At 35.0% G+C, this 13,326-nt stretch overlaps 1 pseudogene; it reads left to right on the top strand.

The window, feature by feature from the left end:
• The first annotated feature begins 1,246 nt into the window (after positions 1-1,246).
• LOC109435907 (KH domain-containing RNA-binding protein QKI) lies at positions 1,247-11,790 on the top strand (annotated as a pseudogene).
• Positions 11,791-13,326: the final 1,536 nt, after the last annotated feature.

The raw sequence follows: 13,326 nt of genomic DNA, 5'->3' as shown, positions 1-13,326 counted from the left end.
GTAGGTTACTAACTGCTTTTCTCTTGCTGCTCTTAAGATTCTCTCTTTGTCTTTAATCTTTGGCATTTTAGTTATGATGTGTCTTGATGTGGGCCTCTTTGGGTTCATCTTGTTTGGGACTCTGCACTTTCTGAGCTTGTATATCTATTTCCTTTACCAGGTTAGGGAACTTTTCCATCGATATTTCTTCAAATAGGTTTTCAATTCCTTGCTCTCTCTGTTCTCCTTCTGATTCCCCTGTCATAGGTGTGATAAAAAAAATATGGTGACTGCTGCTGCTGAGTGCCGTCCAATAGAGAGGCAGGTATCTTCAATATGGGAAGTGGCGCATTGAACCTTAGTAACAATGTGTGACAAGTTTCAACTTATTTGGTGCAGTCAGTCGGGTGTGAGCTATGGTTGAGAGAAGGTGTGTTTTAAAGTGTGCCGTTAATCAAGGATCACGAACAATTCATTAACATGAAATTTTGTTTCAAACTGCAAAAAAGTGCTAAAGAAACACATGAAATGTTAAAATTAGTTTATGGTAATGCTGCAGTGACCATGAAGACAGTTTATAAGCGGTATGAGTGATTTTGTAGTGGTTATAAATCGTTGAAGATGAGGAGCGATCGGGACGTCCTTCAACATCAAAAACCCAACAGAATGTTGAAAGAGTAATCAAAATAATTTGACCAAACAGGCAATTGACTATTAGGGAAATTTCTGAGGATCTGAACATCTCTTATGGTTCTGTTCAAAGCATTTTAATAACAGATTTGAATGTGAGGCAAATGAGTGGTAAATTTGTTCCACACGTTTTGACTGTCTAACAAATACAACAGCGTTTGTCAATTTCGTTGGAGTTGCGTTATTGTGCCACTTCAGATTCCAGCTTTTTAAGATGTGTCATCACAGGAGATGAAACTTGGTTATGATCCTGAGACCAAGGTTTGTAGTTCTCAGTGGAAATCACCCATTCCTCCTCGTGCAAAAAAAAGCATGTCAATCAAGATCTAACATTGGGGGATATGTTCCAAGACCCCCAGTGGATGCCTGAAACCATGGATAGCACCAAACCCTGTACATATGCCATGTTTTGTTCTATGCATACTGTTGTCACGCAGCAGCCTATTCGTCTGTCCCCTCGTACCTATCCCTAAAGAAAGGAGAGTCTGTGAGACTAATCCTTTCAGGGACTTTGCTTCACCTTTGTGCTTACACCTTATGTCTCCCTGTTTGGCCCCAAAGGATGGCTGGTTAGCTAATGACAGGTAAGATTCTCCACGGGGGGAACAACCTAAACCGGGCGCAGCTGTGTGGGGACCATCAGGAGAACCCACGGGGTTGATAGAGGTGGGCATAGACCCCCACCTTCCCCCGGCTAAGGAGAGCTTCTGCCTCTGTGGCTATATTCCTTCCCATAACCTGCTTGGGAAGAGATTCAATGATGTGATAACAGTTCTCCATCTATTCGTATCAGTAAGTTTCAGCATAAAGGTTTTGTCCCTTGGGGAGGTACATCCTGAGACTTACGGTTCCATTGCTTGCAGGCAAGGTGGATTAGTTTGAATCAGTTTCCTGGTATAATGTATGAAATTCACAGACCGTGGAAAAAACAATGTTACTTCCTTGTGTGAACATCAATAAAAGCCACAAAGTGGCCCAATTTGGGGCTCTCAGTCCTTTGAGGCTGTGAGACCCTTGGACCCTAGTGCATAAATCTTTTGACTTCTGTTTTTTTCTTAACCCTTTGCCGCCCCTTCTCGTTCTCTCACTGCCCGTGTTACGCAGGATGTGACAACATACATACCTATGATAACATTTAATTTATAAATTAAGCACAGTAAGAGATTAACAATAATAAATAATAAAATATAACAATATACTAATAAAAGTTATATGAATGTGGTCTCTCTCAAATATCTTATTGTATTGTATTGCACTCACCCCTCTTGTGATGATATGAGATGATACAATGCCTACGTGATGCAATGAAGTAAGGTGAATGACATAGGCATTGTGACATAGCACTAGGCTGCTATAAGAGTTACTTGAACAAGCACAGGAATACTACAACAGTCGAGCTGATAACCAAGAAGCTACTAACTGACTAACACTGGACAAAGGGATGGTTCACTTTTCAAGCAGGACAGAGTGGGACAGTGTGAGATTTTATCACATTACTCAGAATGGGGCGCAGTTTAAAACGTATTGATTGGTTACTTCTGGAATTTTCCATTTTATATTTTTGGACTGCAGTTGACTGTGGGTAACTGAAACTACAGAAAGCAAAACCACGGACAGCGAGGCCTACTCTATACTCTGTACTTACTTAGAAATGACATAGTAGGCTAAATATATAGTATGCCTTCATCATATTTATGTGGCTGTCCATCTTCTCTTTAATGCCCTCCCAAAAGTAGAAGGCAGAACTCAAAATTTCAGCTTCTCGTATAGCTAAGACATTGTCATTCAACTTGGATTTTTGTCAGCTAGACATAAATGTGAAAAAATCCTAACTGAAAGTGGGAGAGTCACCATAAAGATGTCAGTTTTTGCCATAATTAATCTAGAGATTCAATGTAATTCTAATCAAAATACCCACAGAGATTTTACAGAATTTGACAAACTAATTCGAAAATCCATATTTAAGAGCAAAGTTCTAAGAATAATTAACATAATTTTGAAGATGGATTTTAAAAAGTACAGGGATTTATCCTACTAGCAAGCAAGACCTATTGAAGTTACAATACAATTACTAAAAGACAGGGGTAGACAAATGGAGCTAATGGAATAGGATAGAGAGCTACAAGATAGACCAACTTGAAACATGAACAAAGCAACATAGGAAGGACAGATTATTCAATAAATCCTGCTTTAATTATTGGTTGTCTCTATGGAGCAAAAGTCCAATTTGTTTTCTGTCACAGCATTTAAAAAATCAGGTCAGATAGAATAAAGATGCAAATAATGACATGCTTATTATGTGCCTATTATGGTTTTAAGCATTTTAAATATGCTAACTCATTTAGTCTTCTTAACAACCCTGTGAACTAGATACTATTAGTATCATTCCCATGTTATACATGAGGAAACTGAGCTACTAAATTTCTCCAGTCCACAGAGCCACTAAATAGAAGAACTGTGATTTGAACTCAAGTGATCGGCCTCTTGAGTCCCTGTCTTGAACCACTACACTAAACTGCTTCCCTTTCACAAAAGAAGTAGGGACAGATTTATTAAATAAGATTCAAAAAGTGCAAACCACGTCAGGCAAACAAAACAGCTGAAAAATAGGCAAGTGACAGAAAGTCACTTCACAGAAGAGAAAAACTTTGAATGGCCAATAAACATTGAAATACCCTCAAAGTTAAACAAACAAAAAATGTGGGCAAAGGATATGAACAAAACGTTCTCCAAAAAAATATATACAAATAGGCAATAAGTACATGAAAGATGTTCAACATCATTAACTATCAGGGAAACAAAAACCATAGTAAAATATCACTTCACACCCACTAGGATTGCTATATTCAACAAGACAGAGAATAAGAAGTTTGACAAGGATGTAGAGAAATTTGAACTTTCATACTGCTGGTGGAAGTGTAAAGGGGTGCAGCTGTTTTCCAAACTGTTAAACATAGAGTTTCTCGTGCTGTTAAACATAGTTACCAGACGATGCAGCAATTTTACTCCTAAGAGAATGAAAACATACGAGGTCAGACAATTAAGTTTGCCAACTAATCCTAGAAAAAGTGCTACATACCTCATCGCTGAATATCACTAAGGTCACCATCAAAGTACACCCCTTGGGAAGCTATGCACCTATGCCAGTGCCTAGTCCACCCTTCAAAGCAATTTTGGAACTCTTTTCCTGGAATGGCCATCAGAGCTCTCGTCGTATTACCCTTGATGTTCTGAATGTCATCAAAATATCTTCCTTTCAATATCTCCTTTATCTTCAGGTAAAGAAAGAAGTAATTGGGGGCCAGATTAGGTGAGTAGGGAAGGTGTTCCAATACAGTTATTTGTTTACTGGCTAAAAACTCCCTCACAGACAGTGCTGTGTGAACTGGTGCATTGTCACAATGCAAGAGCCATGAATTGTTGGCGAAAAGTTCAGGTCATCTAACTTTTTCCTGCAGCCTTTTCAGCACTTCCAAATAGTAAACTTGGTTAACTGTTTGTCCACTCGGTAAAAATTCATAATGAACAATCCCTCTGATATCAAAAAAGGTTAGCAACATTGTTGCAGCAAGTTCACGAACTTAATTGTCAGACCTTGTATGCCCACATAAAAGCTTGCACACAAATGTTGGTAACAACAGTATTGTTCATCCAAATGTTCATCAACTCATAAAGGAATAAATAAAATATGATATAGCCATGCAATAGAATATTATTTGGCAATAACAAGAAATGAAGTACTGATACACACTACAACGTGGATGAACCTTGAAAACATACTAAGTGAAAGAAGCCAGCCACAAAGAACCACATTTGATTCCATTTATATTGAAAACCATATCTGAAACACTTGAATTTTCGTAAATGTCTCTATCAACTCCCTCTAATTAGAATACATTTTCCTTAAGGCTTTCATTGCAGAAAAAATGAGACCACTCAAAATAACTCAGATACAATAAGGGGAAAGTAAATTGTTACAATATAGACTTTTCTTAAAATTCAAGGGCAGAAACTGACATACAACTGGGCTTGATGCAAACAGAAAAAGAAATGCTAGACCAGAAGCTCTTTCCTCAATCAGGTTTCTTATTGTTATTTTCATCTCAGCCTCTTTTCTTTTATGGAGTCCAGGCGTTTTCCTAAGACTCTCTCTCTTTCTCCTCTCCTCCTTTTCTTTCTTACACACACACACACACACACACACACACACACACACACACTTTACTCATTTTGCACCATATTTAATATGATGTCCAAACCTCAATTCTACATGATGGAATAAACTATTTCCTCTGTTAAAGATAAAAGAATTAGTTGTTTTAAGTGTCCATCCTTGCTTCAATGGTCAGTGATAAACAGTTGTATACTATAAAAAGTATTATGGGAAGGGCAGGCAATGAAACCTGTATAAAACTTTACTTTAATCCTACCACTACTTCTGCATTTTCCTCTTTTCACCTGATTAATTCTTATTCTTTCAATATTCAGCTCAAATTTTATATTCTCATGAGGTAGAATTCTCTGACCTTCAAGTCTAATAATAAGATCTTCCTCTACATGTCTCATAACATACTTTAATATAGAATTGATGTAATTGTAATATAATCATTTGTTTTTGCATCTGCTCCCCCATATGAATTTCACATTTTGTGAGAGCCAATAGGCACTTATTTTATCACCCACGTGAGTGAAATGGAAAACAGTATGAAGTTACCTCAATAAATTAAAAATAAAACTACCATATGACCCAGCAATTCCATTTCTGGGTATTTATCCAAAGAAAACAAAAACTAATTTAAATATATGCATTCCCATGTTTATTGCATCATTATTTACAATAGCCAAGATATGGAAGCAACCTAGGTGTCCATCGACAGATGAACGGCTAAAGAAGATGTGGTATATATACAATGGAATACTACCAAGCCATAAAAAAGAATGAAATCTTGTCATTGGTGACAACATGGATGGAGCTAGACAGCAATACACTAAGTGAAATAAGTCAGACAAAAAAAGACAAATACCATATTATTTCACTTAAATGTGGACTAAAAAAACAAATGAACAAATGAAACAAACAGACTCATAGATACAGAGAAAAAAACTGATGATTGCCAGAAGGCAGGGAAGTGGGGTAATGGGTGAAAAATGTGAAGGAGAATAAAAGGTACAAACCACCAGTTATAAAAAATGAGTCATGTAGATGTAATGTACAGCATAGGGAAAATAGTCAATATTATCATAACTCTATATGGTGACAGATGGTTATTAGAATTATTGTGGTGATCACTTCATAAGGAATATAAATGTTGAATCACTAAGATGTATACCTGAAACTAATATGTCAACTACAGTAAAAAAGATAAATAAGTGAAGGATATAAAGAGAAAAATTAAAGAAGTTTTACTTGGTGGTTGTGTAAATTAATGTCCCACTTTTGAAAAGTAATTTGGTGGCATGTATCAAGAGCTACAAAAGTGTTCATAGTCCTGGATGAACTGATTCCACTATAGAGAATTCATATCATTTCCTTTCAGTCAACAAACATTAATTGAATACTTTTTATATGGTAGGCACTGCACTAAACTCTAGGATTTAGAACAGAGCCGATAAAGACCTGCCATAATCAGGTCATCACTTAGAAGTTTGAACCATATGGGCTGCTCTCCATGGTTCTGAACCATACTTAACCCTTTAAGACAAAAGACTAGTTCACTAATATCTCCCGCACGATCTTTCCCCAGAATTGTGAAGCAGAGTAGGAAGAGAGGGTAATAAGAGAGAAATGTAGAATACAGAGGAAGAAAAATCATTACAAAGGCATAGCTACTCCAGATTCAAGCAGAAAAAAGAGATTTATTTTGAGATTCTTTTCAAATAGTTTCAGCTGCAAAGTTCTACAGCAAAGGAAACAATCAATAGAGTGAAAAGGCAACATACAGAATGGATGAAAATATTTGCAAATCATATATATGATAAAGGGTTAATCTCCAAAATATATAAGGAACTTCTATAATTCAATAGCAAAGAAACTAATAACTAATATAATAGGCTAAGGACATGAATAGACATTTCTCCTAAAAAATACAAATGATCAACAGGCATATGAAAAATTGCTCCACATCATAAATCATCAGGAAAATGCAAATCAAAACCACGGTGAGATAACACCTCACACCTGTCAGGATGTCTATTAGAGGGAAAACAAAACACAAGTGTTAGCAACGATGTGGAGAAGTTGGAACCCTTCTACATTGCTGGTGGGAATGCAAAATGGTGCAGTTACTATAAAAAAAATATGAAAGTTCCTCAAGAATTTTAAAAATAGAACTATAGTATGATCCAAAACTCTTACTCTGGAAATGTATTCAAGAGATTTCAAATCAGCATCTTGAAGAAATATTAGCACTCCAATTTCATTACAGCATTATTCACAATAGCCATAAAGTGGAAACAACCTAAATGTTCATTGACAGATGAGAGGATAAAGAAACTGTCACTTATACATACAATATAATATGATTTGGCTTTAAAAAGAAAGAAATTGTGCAATATACAACAACATGAATTAAGCTTGAGCACGTTATGCTAAGTGAAACAAGCCAATCACAGAATGACAAATATGCATGATTCTGCTTACATGAAGTATCTAAAATTGTCAAATTTATAGAATCAAAGAGTGAATGGTGGTTGCCAGAGGCTGAGAGGAGAAAAAAATGGGGAGTTGCTAATCAATGGGCACAAAGTTTCAGTCAAGCAAGATGAATATGCTCTAGAGATCTGCTGTACAAGATTGTACCTATATTCAACAATAATACACTTAAAAATTATAAATACAATTTTAATTTATTAAAAAATAAAATCAATAAATAAGAAGGTAGCTCTCATGTGAGTGTTCATTAAAATAAAATAACACTTAGTTTACTTTAGAAATAAAGTAAAATTGTTTGCCTAATAATATATAAAGCTAAAACTAAAAGAATTAAAACAAAAAACGGACAAATCTTTTTAATAGTTGATAAAACAAGCAGAAAAAGATAGAATCATTAAAAATATTTAATATCTGAATAATACAATTAATAAAATGAACCTAATTGTGATATATAAAATATAGTACATTCAACGACTGCAGAATACACATTATTTTCAAATGCACATGGAACAATTATTCAAATCAATCGTATGTTAGGTCAAAAATTACAAGTATAGAGACTAAAACAAATGTACAATAGAGACAATTTAACAAAGCAAATGTTTATTTTTGGAATTTTTAAACAACAAAACAGGTCAAAGGTACAAATACAGGCATGAAAAAGAGAACAAAAAATGCTAGAGACATTAAAAAGATAATAAAAAAATGAATTACTTTATGTCAATATATTTGAATATTTAGCACCTTTGCAGAGAATTGATTTACCATATATCTGTGGGTCTAATTCTGGATTCTTTATTCTGTTCCATTGATTTATGTCTATCTTTATGCCAATACTGTACCATCTTGATTACTATAGCTTTATAGTAAGTCTTGAAATCAGATCATTTAAGTCCTCCAAGTTTGTTCTTCTTGTTTTAAAATTACTCTGTCCCATAGCACCTATGAATAAATATTTCTCGAATTAACAACATTAAAAAAATTAATTTGGCTACTCTAGGTCACATTTTAAAATAATCTCTAGATTGAGCTCATCAATTTCTACAAAAATAACCCCACTCGAATGGTGATTGGGATTGTGTTCCATCTACAGATCAAGCTGGGGAAATTTTAGATTTTAATAATATTGAGTGTTGTAATCCATGAACATACTGTATTTCACCATTTATTTAGGTCTTAAATTTCTCTCAGCAATGTTCTGTACTTTTCAGTGAGGAGGTCTTGCACATCTTTTGTTAAATTTATTCCTAGGTATTTAATGTTTTGTAGTAATACTGTAAATTGAATTTTTTTTAAACAATGTCCAACTGTTTGCTACTAGTATATAAAAATATAATTGACTTTTGTATATTGACCTTGTATCTTATGACCTTGCTAAGTTTTTTCATTATTTCTAGCAGTTTTTTTCTGGCATTTTATAAGTAAATAATCACATAATCTGCAAATATAGATAGCATTAGAACTTTCTGATTTTTATGCATTGTTTTCGTTTCCTTTTTGCAATGACTAAGACCTCCATTACAAGATTGAATAAAAGTAATCAAAAAGGGTGTTCTTTAGTTGGCCCCGAACTTTAGGAAAACATTCAGTATTTCACATTGATTATGTTCATGATTCAGATGTTAACTGAAGTTTACATCTATTGAAATTTGTCTAATTTTTTTCTGCACCTATTGAAATCACATTACTTTTATTTCTATTCAGTTAATATGATGAATTATACTGATTGATTTTCAAATGTTATACCAATTTGCATTCCAGGGTAAAACCCTACTTGATTATGATATATTATCCTTTTTTATATTGTTGGATTTGATTTACTAAAATTTTATTAAGAAATTTTGCATCTGTGTTTATGAAAAACAATTTTATTTTTATAATATATTTGTTATATTTTAAAAATAATATAATGTTGGTTACATAAAACAAATTGGTAATTGTTCTTTCCTTCTTTGTTTCTGAAAGAGTTTATGTAACATTGGTGGTATTTCTTCCTCAAATATGTGAGGATTCACCATTGAAACTGAGGTTTTCCTCATGGAAAAGTTTTTTATTTGAAAATCAGTATATTTAATAGATATAAGACTATGCAGTTTCAGCTATGCCAATTTTGGTAAGTTATAGTTTTATAGGAACTTGTCCATTTTATCTAATTTTTCAAATTTATTGGCAAATGTTTTAATAATATCTTCTTATTATGTTAATTTCTATAGGATCTGTGATGATAATTCCTGTATCATTCCTGTTACTGATAATCTGTGTTATTTCCTTTCTTTCTCTTTAATTTGTTTTCTAAGGTTTGACTAATGAATAAAGTAAAATCAGCTTTCACATTTATTAATTTTTTCTATCATTTAGGGTTTTGTACTACATTGATTTCTGCTCTTAGGTTTATTTCCTCCCTTCTACAATTTTGGGGTTTATTTTGCTCTTCATTTTTTAAAATTATTAAGGTGAAATCTTAGATCATTGATGCTAAACCTTTCTTCTATTTAATATAAGAATTTAAGTATTCTGGTAAAGATGGCAGGGGAGGTAAATGCTGTGCTTGCATCCTCTCATAATCACCTCAAAATTACAACTAAATTATAGAACAACCATCATTGAGAATCACCTGAAGTCCTACAACTTCAGCTAAACTGAAGTCCTACAACTAAGGATATATAGAAGAAGCCACTTCGAGACTGAAATTTGCAGAGTACAGAAAGACAGGTACAATGACACATTAAATGGCAGTACAGAGAAAAAGAATGCAGAATTGCCTGATGCTGTGAAACCTATTGTTCAGTTATAAGAGAAACTTTTTGTGCTTGTAAAAGAATACCTAGATTTTAATTTTGTTGGGAGAATCCTTGGACCTACAGGACTTAGAGTTAAACAACTTGAAGCAGAAACAGGATGTAAAATAATGGTCAGAAGCCAAGATTTCAATGAGGGATTAAAAAGAATGAGGAGCAAAATAGAGGCAAGCCCAATTTGGAGCATCTCAACTGAAGAGAGCCATGGAGGAAGAGAAGAAATCACTGGTACCTGCCACAGGGGGAGAAGACAGCCTGAAGAAGATGCAGCTGATGGAGCCACAATTCTGAATGGCACCCACCTCCAGAAATGCCAACATTAACTCATCAGCCCTTGTCTTTTCTCTTGCAGCAACAGCCCAGTCTGCTCCAAGCATTATTACTGGGCCTGCACCTGTTTTCCCACCAGCTGCACTGTGTACGCCTACGCCAGCTGGCGCTACCATAATGCCTTTGATCAGACAAATACAGACTGCAGTCACGCCAAGCAGAACTCCTCACCCAACTGCTGCAATAGTTCCTCCAGGGATGGAAGCTGGTTTAATCTACACACCCTATGAATATCCCTACACATTGCAACCAACTACATCAATCTTTGAGTATCCTGTGAAACCTAGTGGTGTATTAGGTGTGGTGGCTACTAAAGTTCCAAGGCACAATATGCATGTCCATCCTTACCAAAGGATGTGACTGCAGACTGAGCTGCCACCAGCAGCTAACCTATGACCTTCTTACCTCTGAACTCTTCAGCCAGTGATGACCTGACCATGCCTACCTGCTGATCAGTTTACTGCTCATCACCTTTGCTTGCCTGTTGTCAGTTGAGCAAGCTGAGGCACTTCTCCTTAGGTCTTACCATCTAACCAAACAAAAGACAAAGAAATTGTTGTCCTCTAACTTAGCTTTTGGTTCTTTTTTTTTTTTCCTGTTTGGGTGAAAGTGGTTCTAGAGACTGCACTGAATACTAATAAAGCCGTAAGGCCCAATTCATCCCACAGCACTAATCATCTTTTAATGTCTCACCCTAAGAGAACAGTAAGAAGGCCTCACTTCAGAAGGGGAGACAGATGGCCTTTAACTACTCCATGACAGAGGCAGTTACCATGAGAGACTCCTGGGAATCTTCTTCTCATAGCGAGTCAAAGCTCTCTGAATGTATGTGTGATGATGGATGTATCATGCATGAACCTTTGGTCAGAGATGTCATTGGTGAAGCGATTTCAAAAAATATTCAAAATGTGATATGCTGTTTAGTTACTACAGTGACCTCAAAGGGCAGAAGTTGCAGCTTTTTAAATTTTGCCTGCCAAAATTCAAAGTATTAGAAGTGTACCATGAGAGAAAAACTTAATAAGGAATTTTGAAAAGTAATGCAAAGAACAAAACTGCAACGCTATTTTAAAACAGAAATATCTGAGTTAAAATTACGGAAACTTTATTTTATACCTCCTTAAAAAATATACAAGAACAAGGTACATGCATTATGTGTCACATTAGTGGGCAAACTGTTCAAATTTTTTTTACCTCTCCCTGTATAAAAAAAAATTATTAAGGATATAAAAACCATGCTTGCCTTTTTGCTGTATAGATGGAATGGAATTGTAGGAAAAGTGTAGTGCATTGAAACAAATGATCAAAAAGTAGATACTTTTACAATACAAGGGTGCTGGTGCAGAAAAAATACATATTTTTGGAAATGTAGCATTTTATACTTTCAATGTTTATGTTATTAAAAAAAAAAAAAACAAAGAAACCCTTTATTTCATTAAATGATTTTTTTCTGGTGGTTATCAAGGAAAAAAAGAATTTAAAGCTATAAATTTTTCTCTGAGCACTGTCTTAGTTTCATTCCCTCCAAATGAATATCTTGTATTTTCATTGTCATTCAGTTTGAAATATTTTCTATTTTCCCGTTACTTTTCTTATTTGACTCACAGATTACTTCAAAATTTGTTGTCTATCTTCTAAATATTTGAGGTTTTCCAAGTTTTATGGACTGAATGTTTGTGGACCCCCCCACCCCCAATTCATATGTTGAATCCCTAACCCCCAGTATAGTTGTCTGCAGACGAGGCTCTAAGGAAGTAATTAAGGTTAAATAGGGTCCTAAGGGTGAGTGAGGCCCTGATCCAGTAGGATTCGTGTTCTTATAAGAAGAGACCCCAGAGAGCTCTCTCTCTTATTTATTTATTTATTTATTTATTTATTTATTTTATTATTTATTTATTTTATTATTTTATTAGTTTCAGGTGCACAAGACAAAGCAAAACTTATACGTTTATCATTTATATCCCTCACACTCTGTGAACCCCCCTCCCCCCATCCACTATCCCTCTGTACGTTCCCCAAATTAATTTTCAAAACCCCATGACCATCTTGTGGTTACCGACTATTTTCTAAACCTCTCACCTTCCCCTTGTCCCCACCCCCGCGCCCCTCTAGCAACCCTCAGTTTTTCCTCCATGTTTCCAAAACTGTCTCTGATTAGTTCATTCACTTATTCTTTTCTTCAGATTCCACATATAAGTGAGATCATATGGTATTTGTCTTTCTCTTTCTGACTTATTTCACTTAACCTAATGTTCTCTAGGTCCATCCATGTTGTTGCAAATGGTAAGATCTCGTCTGATCTCGGAAGCTAAGCAGGGTCCGGCCTGGTTAGTACTTGGATGGGAGAGCTCTCTCTTTTGCTCTTTCACTCTCACTCTCCTCATGTATCCATTGAGGAAAAACCATGTGAAGACAAAGCAGAAAAGTGGCCATCTACAAACCAGGAAGAAAGCACTCACCGGAAACCAAAGCTGCTAGCACCTTGATCTTAAACTTCCAGCCTCCAGAACTGGGAGAAAATAAAATAAAATTTCTGTTGTTTAATCCACTGAATCTGTGGTATTTTGATGTAGCCTAATACACCAAGATATCTTGTTTGCGATTTCTACTTTACTTCTATTGCAGTCAGATAACATGAATATGATTCTTTTATTAGATTTTTTTTTTAATGAGTCGACATCTTTGACTCAACTTTCATGAGTCAACACGAATTTGAAAAGAAATTTGAATAATGCAGTTCAAGAGAGCAACTCTGTAGCTGTTAGGTGTAGTTCTGTCAATATTAGACAAGGTAGTTGATAGTTTAGTTCACGTCAACTATGGTCACAAATACTTTTAAGAATTTTCTAATATTTTTAGGTAGTTGATTTTGTTTCA

The sequence above is a fragment of the Rhinolophus sinicus genome, linkage group LG09, assembly GCF_036562045.2.
Source record: "Rhinolophus sinicus isolate RSC01 linkage group LG09, ASM3656204v1, whole genome shotgun sequence".
Classification (NCBI taxonomy): Eukaryota; Metazoa; Chordata; class Mammalia; order Chiroptera; family Rhinolophidae; genus Rhinolophus; species Rhinolophus sinicus.
The sequence above is the reverse complement of the archived record's forward strand: the minus strand, read 5'-3'. Positions and strand labels throughout refer to the sequence as shown.